Here is a 12,643-nt window from a genome sequence, read left to right on the forward strand (position 1 = left end):
ATACTGCAAATAATCTATACAAACCAAGTGAATTAATTTTAATGTTTTAATATTATATTACATAATTTGCTTAGGATTCTGAGGAAATTTTTTCCCCTGTAGTCGTTTATATCTATAGGCACATTACTTTCTTCATCTCTCAGATATGGAAGTTATCAATCTCCACTGCAATGTCTTCACTTTCTGCAAAAACATCTTCAGTGAAATGGCTACAGTTGCTGGAATAGCCACAGATTTGACAGGGTTAGTTTTACAAATATTATTTAGAAATGTTGGTTCTGTTCTACCTTAATTACTTTCCTGTACAGTTCTTTCTTTCTTTCTTTCTTTCTTTCTTTCTTTCTTTCTTTCTTTCTTTCTTTCTTTCTTTCTTTCTTTCTTTCTTTCTTTCTCTCTTTCTCTCTTTCTCTCTTTCTCTCTTTCTCTCTTTCTCTCTTTCTCTCTTTCTCTCTCTCTTTCTCTCTTTCTCTCTTTCTCGCTCTCTATCTCTTTCTTTCTTTCTCTCTCTCTCTCTTTCTCTCTTTCTCTCTTTCTCTCTTTCTCTCTTTCTCTCTTTCTCTCTTTCTCCCTTTCAAGAAAAATCCAATTCTGAAGTTTACTCTGTCTCACTGAAGAGCAATTCTGCCTTTCACAGCATTCTCCCATCTTTTTTTCTTTTAGCTTTAATTAGTCTACAGTGTTCAAATCACATCCTTCAAGTGCAACAGTATAGCATTGCCTTTTAACATTTGAAGAATATGTTACAAAAATGCTTAAATATTGTTAGAAAAACAAAAGGAAGAAAACAAAGACTTTTGCATTGGTGTCTCAAATTGAATGGAAATAGCAAACATAGGAGCCTGCTGGCTTTGTGACTCCTCTTTTACCATCACATTTAATGGACTTATTTTCTTCAATCTTTGCTGTTCACAGCTTCTCTTTAGAAATGTCTGGAGAATGTACTTGTAAAAGTGCATCCAATTTTCTTCTGCCCCAATGAACTGCTGTAAAAGTTGAAGGATTGCTTTCTGCAGCACAAAAATTGATACTGATTTGATGGACAAAGTTCTGAAAATCATTGTGAATTTCTTTCTTACCTGTTTTCTCAGGACCATGGAAAACAGTCCAATAATGAAATATTAGAATACTTAAAGTGAAAAGCTGTTAAATTAACATTTAAACTGATTTGTTACAGTTCTGTTTCCTGTATTGCCTCACCTACTCCCATCTCTTCAGTATCTCAAGTTATTCTTAGATTAGTTCTACATCTTAAGACCTCCAAGACATGCTCTGTTCCTTTAATGGAACATCCCCAGAATCTTTCTGAGTTTTCCTTTAAACTCTAGTTTTGAATTCTGGCCTGCTAGCTAGGTAAGAGGCATCACATGGTGAAAGAGGTCCAGGAGCTTATGTCGGTTCTTTGAGCTACCAACTGCTGCCTAATAAGGGTTGACTTCTTTATACTTTTCACATAGTAATAACAAAGCTTGTTCTTATTTATAAAAATGAAAAAAAAATATATTAAAAATCAGTACCTTTATGTGTATTTTTTCAGTCAAATTGTTTGAACTTTGCTAACAAATTTAAAAATTATCAGGCAATAGGCCATAAACCCACTTTTTCTTTTTTTATCTGGAGATAAGTATTTAAAAAAAACCACAACATTGTCTCCTAAAAGTGTATGAGCAGAGTACTCAGAAATTTTTGCTTAAATTGCTGTTTGCACAGTTGTGTGTGTGTGTGTGTGTGTATATATCTGATGTAAGTGTTCACAGATACCGGTTATGTGGAAACCATACCCAAAGCTGAAAGAGGGAGTATGTGGTCTGCAAGTCCAGATGTCACCTAACTCTGAAAGCAGTGCATGCAGTTGCACAACACCACATGTTTTCCAGTATGCTGTTTTAATTAGGTGAACTCAGGATGAAGGTCCAAATCCTCTTTTCCTTAATCATGAAAATAACCACATTATTTTTGTTCTGAATTTCCTGGATACAGTAGATTAACATGGCACTGTAAACATCAGAAGTGTTTTGATTAGGTTATGCACTACATGGTATGGAATTATATGTTCTATATTATCTATGCCTTGTTCTTTAAATGTAGCTGATTAATGAGATTTATATCATCATTAAAACAAAAGAAGCAAAGGATTTGTGTGAAGGCAAAATATTTTATTTTTATATACACAAACATATATATTAATGAGAAAAGTTGAAGGCCATTCTTTTTTCAACTGGAACTTGAAAAGTAAATGATTTCATGGGAGAAACTATTAGGTCCTATTAAGTTTTTATAAACTTTGGCATATTGGTGTGGGATAACAGTAGGAAGCTTTAAAACAAGCTAAAGCACTTTTGAAGGATGACCATATTCTATGTGTTTGTGAGACACTGGAGAAAATAAAGGAATGAATTGACAAGTGTTGCAATCTGGAAAAAGGCATCACAAATAATAATGCAAGCAAGCAGGGAGATGGTAACCCATCTGAATGTAAAAACTGCTTGATGAATGTCCTAGAAACAGATTTCCCTGTCTGTGTCCTACTGAATTGGTATTTTAGTCAAGCTAGTCTTCCTTTTGCTGTAGTCAACTTCAGATGGGAATTTGTATCGTTTTTCCTTTGGAACCCTGGTATTTCAGGGCAAATTGTCCTTCTCAAAGATCTAACGTTTTAAGAGTGTGTGAAAATAAATGGGTATATTTTCTAGTTCCTGCTGAAAACCAGAACGGATGGATCTTTTTATATCCCCGCTTTCCTCTAAGATGTGTGCGATATTGTTTTGATAATGGAACAGAACGGTGAAGAATTAGCATCCAAATCTAAACGTATATTCCTTGTCGGAATGCCCGAGCGCTGCTTGGAGAGCCGCAAAGGAGTTGGCTGGGGAAAAGGAGGGATGGAGGGATGGAGGGATGGAGGGATGGAGGGATGGAGGGATGCGCAGCCGGGCGCGCCCCTCGCTCCGCGGCTCGAGCGGCGCCGGCTGCGGGTCCGTCGGCAGCGGCCGCCGAGGCAGCGCCGGGAGCCGGCGGAGCGGAGCGGCGAGTTCCCGCTGCCTCGGGAATTACTGAGCCAGGGAATGGAGAGCGATCAGCGCGGCAGCGCTCGCGGCCGCGGGAAAGGACGGCAGAATTGGGGTGGTCGGAGGCCGGCTCCCGCCGCACGGCAGGTGCCACGAAAAAAAACCGCGCCACGAAAATCCCTTCCTGAGGCGCCTGCCTCTAGAGAGGAGCAAACTTTCTGGCCTGCCTTCGTGGAGTATCCTAATCCTAAAGACGCTGAGATATTTAATCGTGAAATAAGACTATTAAGAATTCACAGATTATCGAAAACATCAGTTAATCACCCCACGCCTGTCCTAGAAGAGACAGACAGACGTTGGGAAAAGCGCTGGGGACGGGCTGGTGTGAAATGCAGCAGCCTTGCAAAGTCTTTCCAGCTCCAGCCTGCTATTACAAGAGAAGGATCATGTGAGGATCCTTTGAAAGGCAATGTTCTGACTTAAGCAAGCAACTGCATTAATTGGAAGTCTTGTATTCATACATACTGGGCTAAATAAAGCAAGCTGGTTTACTGCGGCAGCCTGGGGAAAATATATAAGACTAATCCTTCAATTATTTTGTCGCTGATTAGAGTATCCATAGCAAATGTAAGAGTCCCATGTAACACGGAACATCTTTTCAGGGACCGGGACAAGCGTCCTAAACAAAAACCAAAATGACCTAACTTTTTGGGAGGACTTCTTGCACATTTGGTGGGGGCGGAGGGAAGCGCGAATAGCCATGATTTCCTGTTTTCGAGAGCTGCAGCTAAAAGGTATTCCCCTTTTTAAATCTCCTGAAGTTAACTTTCATGATGGAGAAAAACTCGGCAGGACAACAAAGCTTTGATCTTTGTGTGAAAAAAAGAAAGTAATAGAGAGAAAGTCTTTAAGTCTCTCCAGAGGGTAATTATTCTTTGGCCGCTCAGGCAAGAAGTTCCCTGTCACTCTTAAGGTTAATATTAAGGTAGTTCTGCTATACTTTCCCATATTAAAAAAAAAAAAACCAACAAAAACAAAAAAAACCAAACCAACCCTCCCCAGAATGTTATACTATTAATTGCCAATTTGCATATGTGTGCAGCTGCTGTTTTGGCTCCGATCTTCCATCCGATAAGCTTGCTGGAGGTATCACAGAGCACTTGGCAGCTTTCCTATTTGAAAAGAAAGCCTTCCTAACTACAGAACAGCTGATAGTCTATCAGTGATAGACCCTGATGGCGTGAATTACAATTACACTACTTTTCACACTAAATCTGGGTGATAGCTACTTGGAAAGAAGTTTCATCATTTTTTACCACAAACTGGAAAAAGAATTACATGGTCATGCTGTGCTTTTAAAGGCAGTTTGGTTCACTTTTGTCTATTTAACACCTAATTCCGAGGAGTCCATAGGCATCTGGAGATCTGAACATCGCATAATGAATTCACTGTTTAGATGGGAGATTTTATAAATCTACCTCAAATTACATTTATTAACAAGGAGAGCAGGAAGTGTTAGAGTTGTTAGACGCTTCATTTATTAAATAATTTGTGGATATTTTCAGTTGTCATATCCAGAGTCATGGGGGTTTACTTATTTTTTAATTAGCAATTCCAAAACAATGCTACCACAATTTAACAATTCATCACGTAATCTGGGGCTGTTCAGTTCAGCCACTAATGCTAGATAATTCAGATTGTTATTTTGATCTGTTGATAACTCATTTTGTTGTGATAAGAGAACTGCTGCCTTGAAATTAAGTGGCATGTTTTCCTATGGACCTTGTTGCGACCTAGAAACTAACTATATAATCTTTGTCTACCTATTTCTTAACATTATGCCTGGTATAGCAAAGTAATAGCAATTTTAAAATGTCACTTATTTGTTTTCTCACTTCATGATTGGTCTTTATTTCTCATTAATGTGTTTTCATATACCACTGCGGAGGAGGAGGTGGGGAGAAATGCAAGTGTCAAAGTAAATTTAATTGTACAAGTAAGTAACCCACAATGATGCTGAGGTTATTATGTCTAAACTTTTCCCTTTATGTCAGAAAGTTAATTTAGTGAGGTGCTACCCTGATAGTTAAATGTAGCTGCTTAGATGTCTTATAAAGGCATGGTGGAAAGCCTGACTCCTGACGTAGCTAACCTAACAGAAAATAGACTTTGTTTTCCTTTTTTAGTTGCTTGCTTTATTAGATTTCTCACTCTCACAGATTATCCAAAAACTACCCATTGATTGATCGCCCGTAGAGCTGCATTTGGTGTAAAGAAAAACTTCACAGCTTTATTGGCTCCCAGGAGACAAAACAAACATAACAAGATATTCGTATTAATACAAACAATGCAACAAATGAGAAAACCATCACATTTAAATAAGATAGTAAAATCAGACCAGCGTACATCCCAGCCTCTGATATAGCAGACATGGCAGTTCAACTATTTACCAGTGCTCTCAGGCACAGGTCCCTCTGGGAGTTGCATTATTGCTCACAGCATCTCATCACCACGAACAGTTAACCTCAGAAAATACCACCAAATAAAACTTTCAGAACCCAGTTGAATGGAATTTCACTGCAGCTTTGCAATTATAAATATAAAGGTTGAGATTAGTCAGTTTCTTCAAAAATATTTTGAACAAGGTTTGTTTTGGGGTTTTTTTGGTGCATGCTTGGACTGGAAGCTGTTGCTTATTTTTTTTTTTAGGGCATCACATATCCAATCTTAATAAGGGGTTTATTTTGGGAAGAAAAAAGTGTGAAGATTCAAACTTTCTGCCATTTCATCTGAAGGCAAAGAAAGGGATGTGTCCCTTTAGCCTAGGTTAAAAAAAACCCCCAATGAACACTTTTATTTTTAAAGAAAGAAACTTTCCCTCCCAGCACAAATACACTCACACATGCAATGAATTTTTTTTTCAAAAGAAAGGAAATACCCTCTTATCTTTGCCTTAGAAAGGAAAGGTACCAGTTTTTAGGAAAGCAAGCTGGCAAGTCCACTCTCTGTGTGTCTTCCTCCAAAGTCTTAAATCAGAAAGACTCAACCACCCTGTTACATAGTAACATTTTCTTCACACCTTTTCTTATGATAACCATTTTAATAGAAAAGTCACTTAGGCCCAGTGGGAAATACGAACCTTCTGAAATGCTGTGGGAGTCTTCTAATCCCTACCATCTTGCTATCCTCAGGCAAAGGCTAGGAAATTGCTGTTTTGCCATTCTGGTGATGGCCTTTTCTGGTGATCTCTCTGATGGGCTACTAAATCAAAGTGAAGGTGCACTTGGTGGCCATGTGATTCCTTCGAGGCCCATAAGAGATCCGACAGGTCTGAGAATCGCATCGCTTTCCTGGTCTTGCATCCACTTTCCACTGGATGGTGAGGTCAAAAAAGGCTGAGGGGACTGCCTTTTATTGCAGTGTTTGTAGTGTTCAACAGGCATTTCTTGGCACTCCTGCTATTCTGCATGAAAGAAAAAACAAGACTGACTTATAAATTCTTACTGCAGTTATACCTGTCACGTTTCATTGGGCTTGTGAGCTTGCATGCATGGCTACGGGCTCTCTGCCAATGGTATCTATGTTGGTCTTTTTGCACACTTGACTGTCAATCACCCCACACTGTCACCATGACAGAGCTTTGTGAGGAACACCGGGCTGTCTGTGGGGGTATGGCTTGAGTCACCTCTTCCATGGGCAGGTCAGTGAGACACATAAAGGAGCAACTTGCTCATGCATAAATAATAAAATCTAACAAGTAGAACTAAACTAACTTTAAAAGAATTTGTGAAGAATACAGCATTTTCTTCTCTTAGAAGAGGCATTCACAGGTTACTAGACATCTTCAAAGAGTTACGCTAGCAGTCATGGCAGATAATGCCAAGTTATCGCTACACAATGTAAATTTTAAAATGATGACTCTAAATTTCTTGCTAAGGTGTAGGAAGATATTTCATAACCAACTGATATAATATTTTATATTACTTTCCAGCTGCATATACTTCTCAATATTACTCACCTGAAATGCCTGTGTGTGTACACAGAATTATATAGAATAAAAACTTTGGAAAAATGCAAGGAGTAGTGTGCTGAAAGAGATTTCAGAAATGATACATAGGAATGAGAGGAAGTATGTTAGAAGTAGTAGTAGAAGAATGGAAGAAGTAAATTAAAGGTAGGAGTAAACCTTCTGTTCCTCTTCACTGGGCAGAAGGAGGTCTAAACCTAGCAGCTTTATTCTAGAGGATTTTTATCATTCTTTGAATACTCAGGGACACTAGACTCCCTGAATGAAGAAATCAGAAGAATCCATTCTAATTAGGGATATTCTTGTTGCTGCTGTCTTGTATCACTTGAGGCAACTGGGAGTCTATAAGTAACAAGCTTATTTGATCTGTATTAACTGCAGTTAAATGGACACATGGATAAGAACTCTATTAAAAAATCAGTGTATGCGATTTTGGCTGCTGAGTCTCCGTGGGCTTTCACATCTCGGATGGCATGGAGCCCGAGGTTTCTCTCCCGTGATCCTATTGAGCTTGGACGTGGCTTTTTCTACGCCCCCACCCTTATGTCCAGAGTTATGTACATGTTTCCACATATTAAAAATGCAGTCTATACTGCATAGATTTACAACGTTAAGTCTCTACAGAGATATCCATCACCAGGTCGATGTGCACTCCAAACTGTACCATTCCAGCCAGCTAGTTCCTCTGGGCTGTTCTGTACTGGCAGAGAACTTGCATAAAACTACAGTGTTAATTTTTTCCTGCTCACTTCATGTTCTGTACTTCCTCCTACAATTGCTGTAATCCCTTTAACCCCACAGAACCTTCCAACACTCACTGTTGATAAATTGGTAGGTCGGATGGCCTTTCACCTGGTTGTCACTGCTGGGAAAGTGCTAATGGACATTTGTAGATAGGATTGTCACCTGACCAGAGGCTCAGTTTCTGCTGTGCAGGCATGGGCTTGCCTCTACTCCACACCCTGTCTATCTGTATACTCTTTTGCATGCACACTGACCTCAGGAATAGTTTCTGGTTTTTTTTCAGGGCAACTGTTATAAGCAGATGTTCTTGCTAGAACATCTTATAGGCTGTGAACTCAAAGACTTGTTTCATTCTGTTGTGCCATGTATGTGGAGGAGTACAGGAGGCTTGTGATGGTGAGAAAGGCAGTTGATCAATTAAAAACAAACAAACAAAAACCCCCAAAAAGCTATACCTCTCCCCAAAAAGAAAAAAAGCCCAAATGAAAAAACCAACCCCAACCGTTATTTGTCACTCCTTTGCTGGCAGTCAATTATAAAGAAGAAACTTTGAAAGACTGCATGTCAGTAAGGATAGGAGGGGCAGCAGTGCAGATGTACTGCCTGGGTTCATCCATCATTACCTAGCAAATGAGCCGACGAGCTTGTGGGCAGGTACAGAAGCCCTGGCAGGCAAGCAAGAGAAGAGATAATTTCTGCATATCTTCCGTGAATCTCCAGGGAATTCAGTGGCGTTCCTTATCTCAAAAGCTTGTAATTAAGAGGATGGCATCTTTGGGCTGGAGAATTCCGGAGAAAATCATTTTCACAGCACCTAGAGGGCTCGATGTTGTGCTTGATGACAGATGGGAAACCTTTATGAAGGCTCCATAACCTCTCGCCCTTAGAGACTGTACTTTTGACACTGCAGAAATTGGGAGGATATAGATGTTTTTACTCGGGTGATAGTGTGGTGATTTTTTAAAACAACGAGCCATTTATTAAAGTATTTTAATGAACTATACAAACAGCGAGAACCTGACAAAGCTTGTGTCATTGCTGAGAGCGAAAACATAACTATTAACTATAGAGTGTTTTGCTCATGGAGATTTTTCTATTGCAAGCAAATAAGATATAGGAAAAGACTAGCAGATAGAATTTCATGTTTCATCTTTTCAGATCATGACCTCAGGAGTGTCATGCCACTTCCATTAATTCTTTTCTCAATTTAAAGATCCCTGTGAATATGAATAAAGTTGTATTTTAAAAACGAAAGAGAGAAAGAGAAAACAAGACTCATTCACATTCCGAGTCTGCTTTCTGTCTCACACGTATTGCATTTCACAAAACAGATAGAAACAATAGAGCTTATTAAGAAAAACTTGTTTTGAATGGCAAATTAAGCATAATGAAAATACACACGTTTTTACAAGTAGTTATTTTTTACACCAATAGAATATTTTAAACCTTTTTAAACCATGTACTTGTCTCTGCAAAACGTTATTCTTTTAGCTCATTTGCACCATATCACCCTGCTATATATTTTTATTTAAAATTTTAATTCGGTCAGTTCAGAAAGCTGGATAAGCACAGCACCTTGTCTGCAGCCAGACAGTAACCAATAGGGATGCCCTACCATGGATATTTATGAGCAATGTCAGTGTTGGTTTACAGGCTGAACAGGCTGATGCATGGATTGCTCGACTCTATGGCTTCTTAGGCAGGAAAAAACTTATTATATTAGAGAATACATCACAGCATTCATCTTTGATCCATATACCTTTTTAATGCTGTGTAAATCATCAAAATTATATAATGGTTTGTTTCCAGCTTGAAAAATTATATGAAATCAAGAAACAATCCAGTAATCTTTTAACGAAAAGTAAACTTGACCTAATGAAAACTTATTTCTGCCTCTTATAATTACGTACAAATGTATTGCTTTTTGGTAGCGGGGTGGGGGCGGGGGGGGTGACACAAACAAATCATAACAACAGTTTAAAAAAATACAGATAATAGCAAAAGCAAGTTTTTATCTCCATCCCCTATATCTCCAAATTCAGAAGTACATAAAAAAGGGTGCAGAGTTTATCTTGAATTTTGCTTTATGCTGTAAATGTCTTCTTAATATGCACAAACTTGTGTATCTAGTATATAAAATCTCTTAATATATAAACAGCTCAAATGTAGAGCTTTAAGGTGGACTGCATTTTTCTATTTCTTAGGTATTACAGCGATCTGGGAATTTATTTTTACAGCCTGAGATGTCAGTATGCCACAGAAGCATGAAAATTTCACCATCTGTATGCTCATGGACAATCTCATCAAGTACACTCAACGACAGACTTAGAATAACAAAATTTAAACGCTATTACTACCGCCTAGCTGTACATGCACTCAAATATATTTTAAATAGCATTCAACCTGAGTTATCATGCTGCTAACCTCAGGCCTAAACCAGTTTATTCCCTTTCAATGTTTTCTTTTCCCCATGAATCCTGCTGTAAACTAGGCACATGCTATTTGAAATAACATTTGTTTAATTAAATGTGAGGTTACACACAGACTTACATCATTTAATTTGGCCAAGTGCTGATCCATAACCCAGTGAATGTTCAGGAGTCGAGCAATGGCTTCACCTGGCAGTTTACCTAATGTGCTGGGCAATGTCCTTCTGGATATGTGTTTCTTGTCAGTGCCAGAAAGCAAGGATATGTTTTAGTTGGAACTCTGTTATAACAGACACTACATAGTTTAGATTAACTCCTTTCAGTAGTACAGCATCAATGTGTTATTGCCTTAACATAAAACATACAGATTATGTAAATCTGTAATAAATACTATTTTGAAGTGTATAGTAATCAAAAATCTTTCAGGGCAGGATGGAATGGAAACTGAGAAATATTGGAGAGTAAACATTCCAACGCTCATTCCTCTGCTTCTCCCTGGCAGAACGGAGCACTTACTGTAGCTGGGCTGCTAATTCTCCAGCCCCGGGGTTTGCCCTGAGAGTCCTGCGGAGCATGGGCCTCCTGGGAAAGCTAGGGCCAAAGAGATCCCTCAGAAAGCATTTCTGCTGTCTCTGCAGACCCTGTTCCATTGTTTGTGAAAGGGAATGCTTGTTCCTGGTCTGAGAGAGGGCCAGACCTTTTAGTACCTCCTCACAAGGCACACACTGTGTACATGCAGAGTCATTCAGGCTTGCAAGGCCAAGCAATTCGAGAGGCAAAAGGCAGTGGTGAAGAGAGGCCGTACCACTGGCTTACTGTAAGTTTTAGCAGTCCGGTCTCTAGTTCCTGTGCAGAGCTGAGAGGGCAGCGGAGCCCCTGGAGCCCATCAGTAATTGGCACAGCTCTGCATTTCCCTCACCTCGGCGGCCTGGTCTGGGCTGCGGCAATAGACTGCTCTCTCTCGGGGCTGCCGGCTACGGCGGGGAGCGCGCCGCGGTCAGCCCGGAGCACCCGCGGGACTCGTACCGAGAGCTCCTCATCTCTGCCCCTTGCGGGGAGCGCCCTGGCGGGCTCCTGCCAGCCCGGGAGCCAAGGGCGAGTCTGAAATCTACCACTGATACCCAGCAGCCTGCCAGGTCCTCCGGGTGCCGCCAGCCCCGCTGCGCAGTCCCGCTGGAACTCTCTCTGGGTTACCACCTATGCCGGGTGCGGTGCCGCCTGCTGCGGAGGGGCCGGGTAGCGTTGGGCTTGCCATGCGGCCAGCGAGAAGGAGGGATCGCGGCAGGCAGGCAGGCGGAGGGAAGGAAGGAAGGAAGGAAGGAGGCCGGGCTGATTAGCATGCAGCAGCGCTCGCAAGCCCGGCTCCATTGTTTTAACACCTCCCCTCTCCTCCGCGCCAATCTGTCACCGTTCAGCAGGCGAACGCTGCTGCCTCGAATGCTGCTCTTCTCAAATGAGACGGATAATTAGCTGCCCCGCACGAATGGCGCACTCTTCTCACCCCTGATTGCTATCACCTTCTTGCTCCTGGCAGTTTTGACACCTCGTAATCAGCCTGCTGCTTTTTCTCTTTTCTTTCCCTATTTCTGATTTTTTTCTCCCCCTTCCTTCTTTTTTTTTTTTATTTTTCTTTTTTCCTTTTTTTTTTTTTTTTTTTTTTTTTTTTTTTTTTTTAAAATGCAATCCCAGTTGCCATTTGGATTGAGACTCCTCTGTTGAGTTAACCTTGTATGATTGCGGGGAAAAGGGGAATGTACAATAGGGAGGGGAAGAAATCGCCTCCTCTGTGTCTCATCTGCTGAGTGAACCATGGGTGGGGGTAGAAGCATCTCGGCTTGATCCTCCAGTGCTTTTGTTCGTAAGGGGGAACAGCCTCTCCTGAGCATCCTCTGAATTAATATTATCTCGAATGGGGAAGGATCCTGTGTTGTTGAATGACTCCTCCGCTCAGTTAATGGAGAAAAGACTGCATTTCTGTTACCTGGTTAGATACAGCCATACGGGGAAGGGATTTTAAAAACAAGTTCACAAGGCCAGGAAGCTCCCTCTTCCTCCCGGGTAGGCAGGGGAAGGCAGGTAACTTCTTCAGCCGCTTAGAGCGAATTCACTGTTTCATGGGAGTCGGAAGAGAGATCTGATTGGAGTGCGAGATGGGAGAGGGAACTTCTTTCCTTCTGATCCCAGATAAATAAGAAATCTCAGTTAATGCTCTGGTGAGAGATAATTCTGCGAGATTTTAAAAACCAGAGGACTCGTGGAATCTGTCATAGGAGCATTTTCCTCTCCTCTAACAAGCAGTGACAGTATAATTACTGGAGCTACGAGCAGCTGTCGAGTTAGCCAGAGAGACAGAGGAGCTACATGTGTTCTACCCGGCCGCCGGCACGGAGCCCTCGCAGCAGGCTGAGGCGGCCGCAGCGTCCCTCAGAGAGCTCCCG

This window comes from Oenanthe melanoleuca, chromosome 7, assembly GCF_029582105.1.
Source record: "Oenanthe melanoleuca isolate GR-GAL-2019-014 chromosome 7, OMel1.0, whole genome shotgun sequence".
NCBI classification, from domain to species: Eukaryota; Metazoa; Chordata; class Aves; order Passeriformes; family Muscicapidae; genus Oenanthe; species Oenanthe melanoleuca.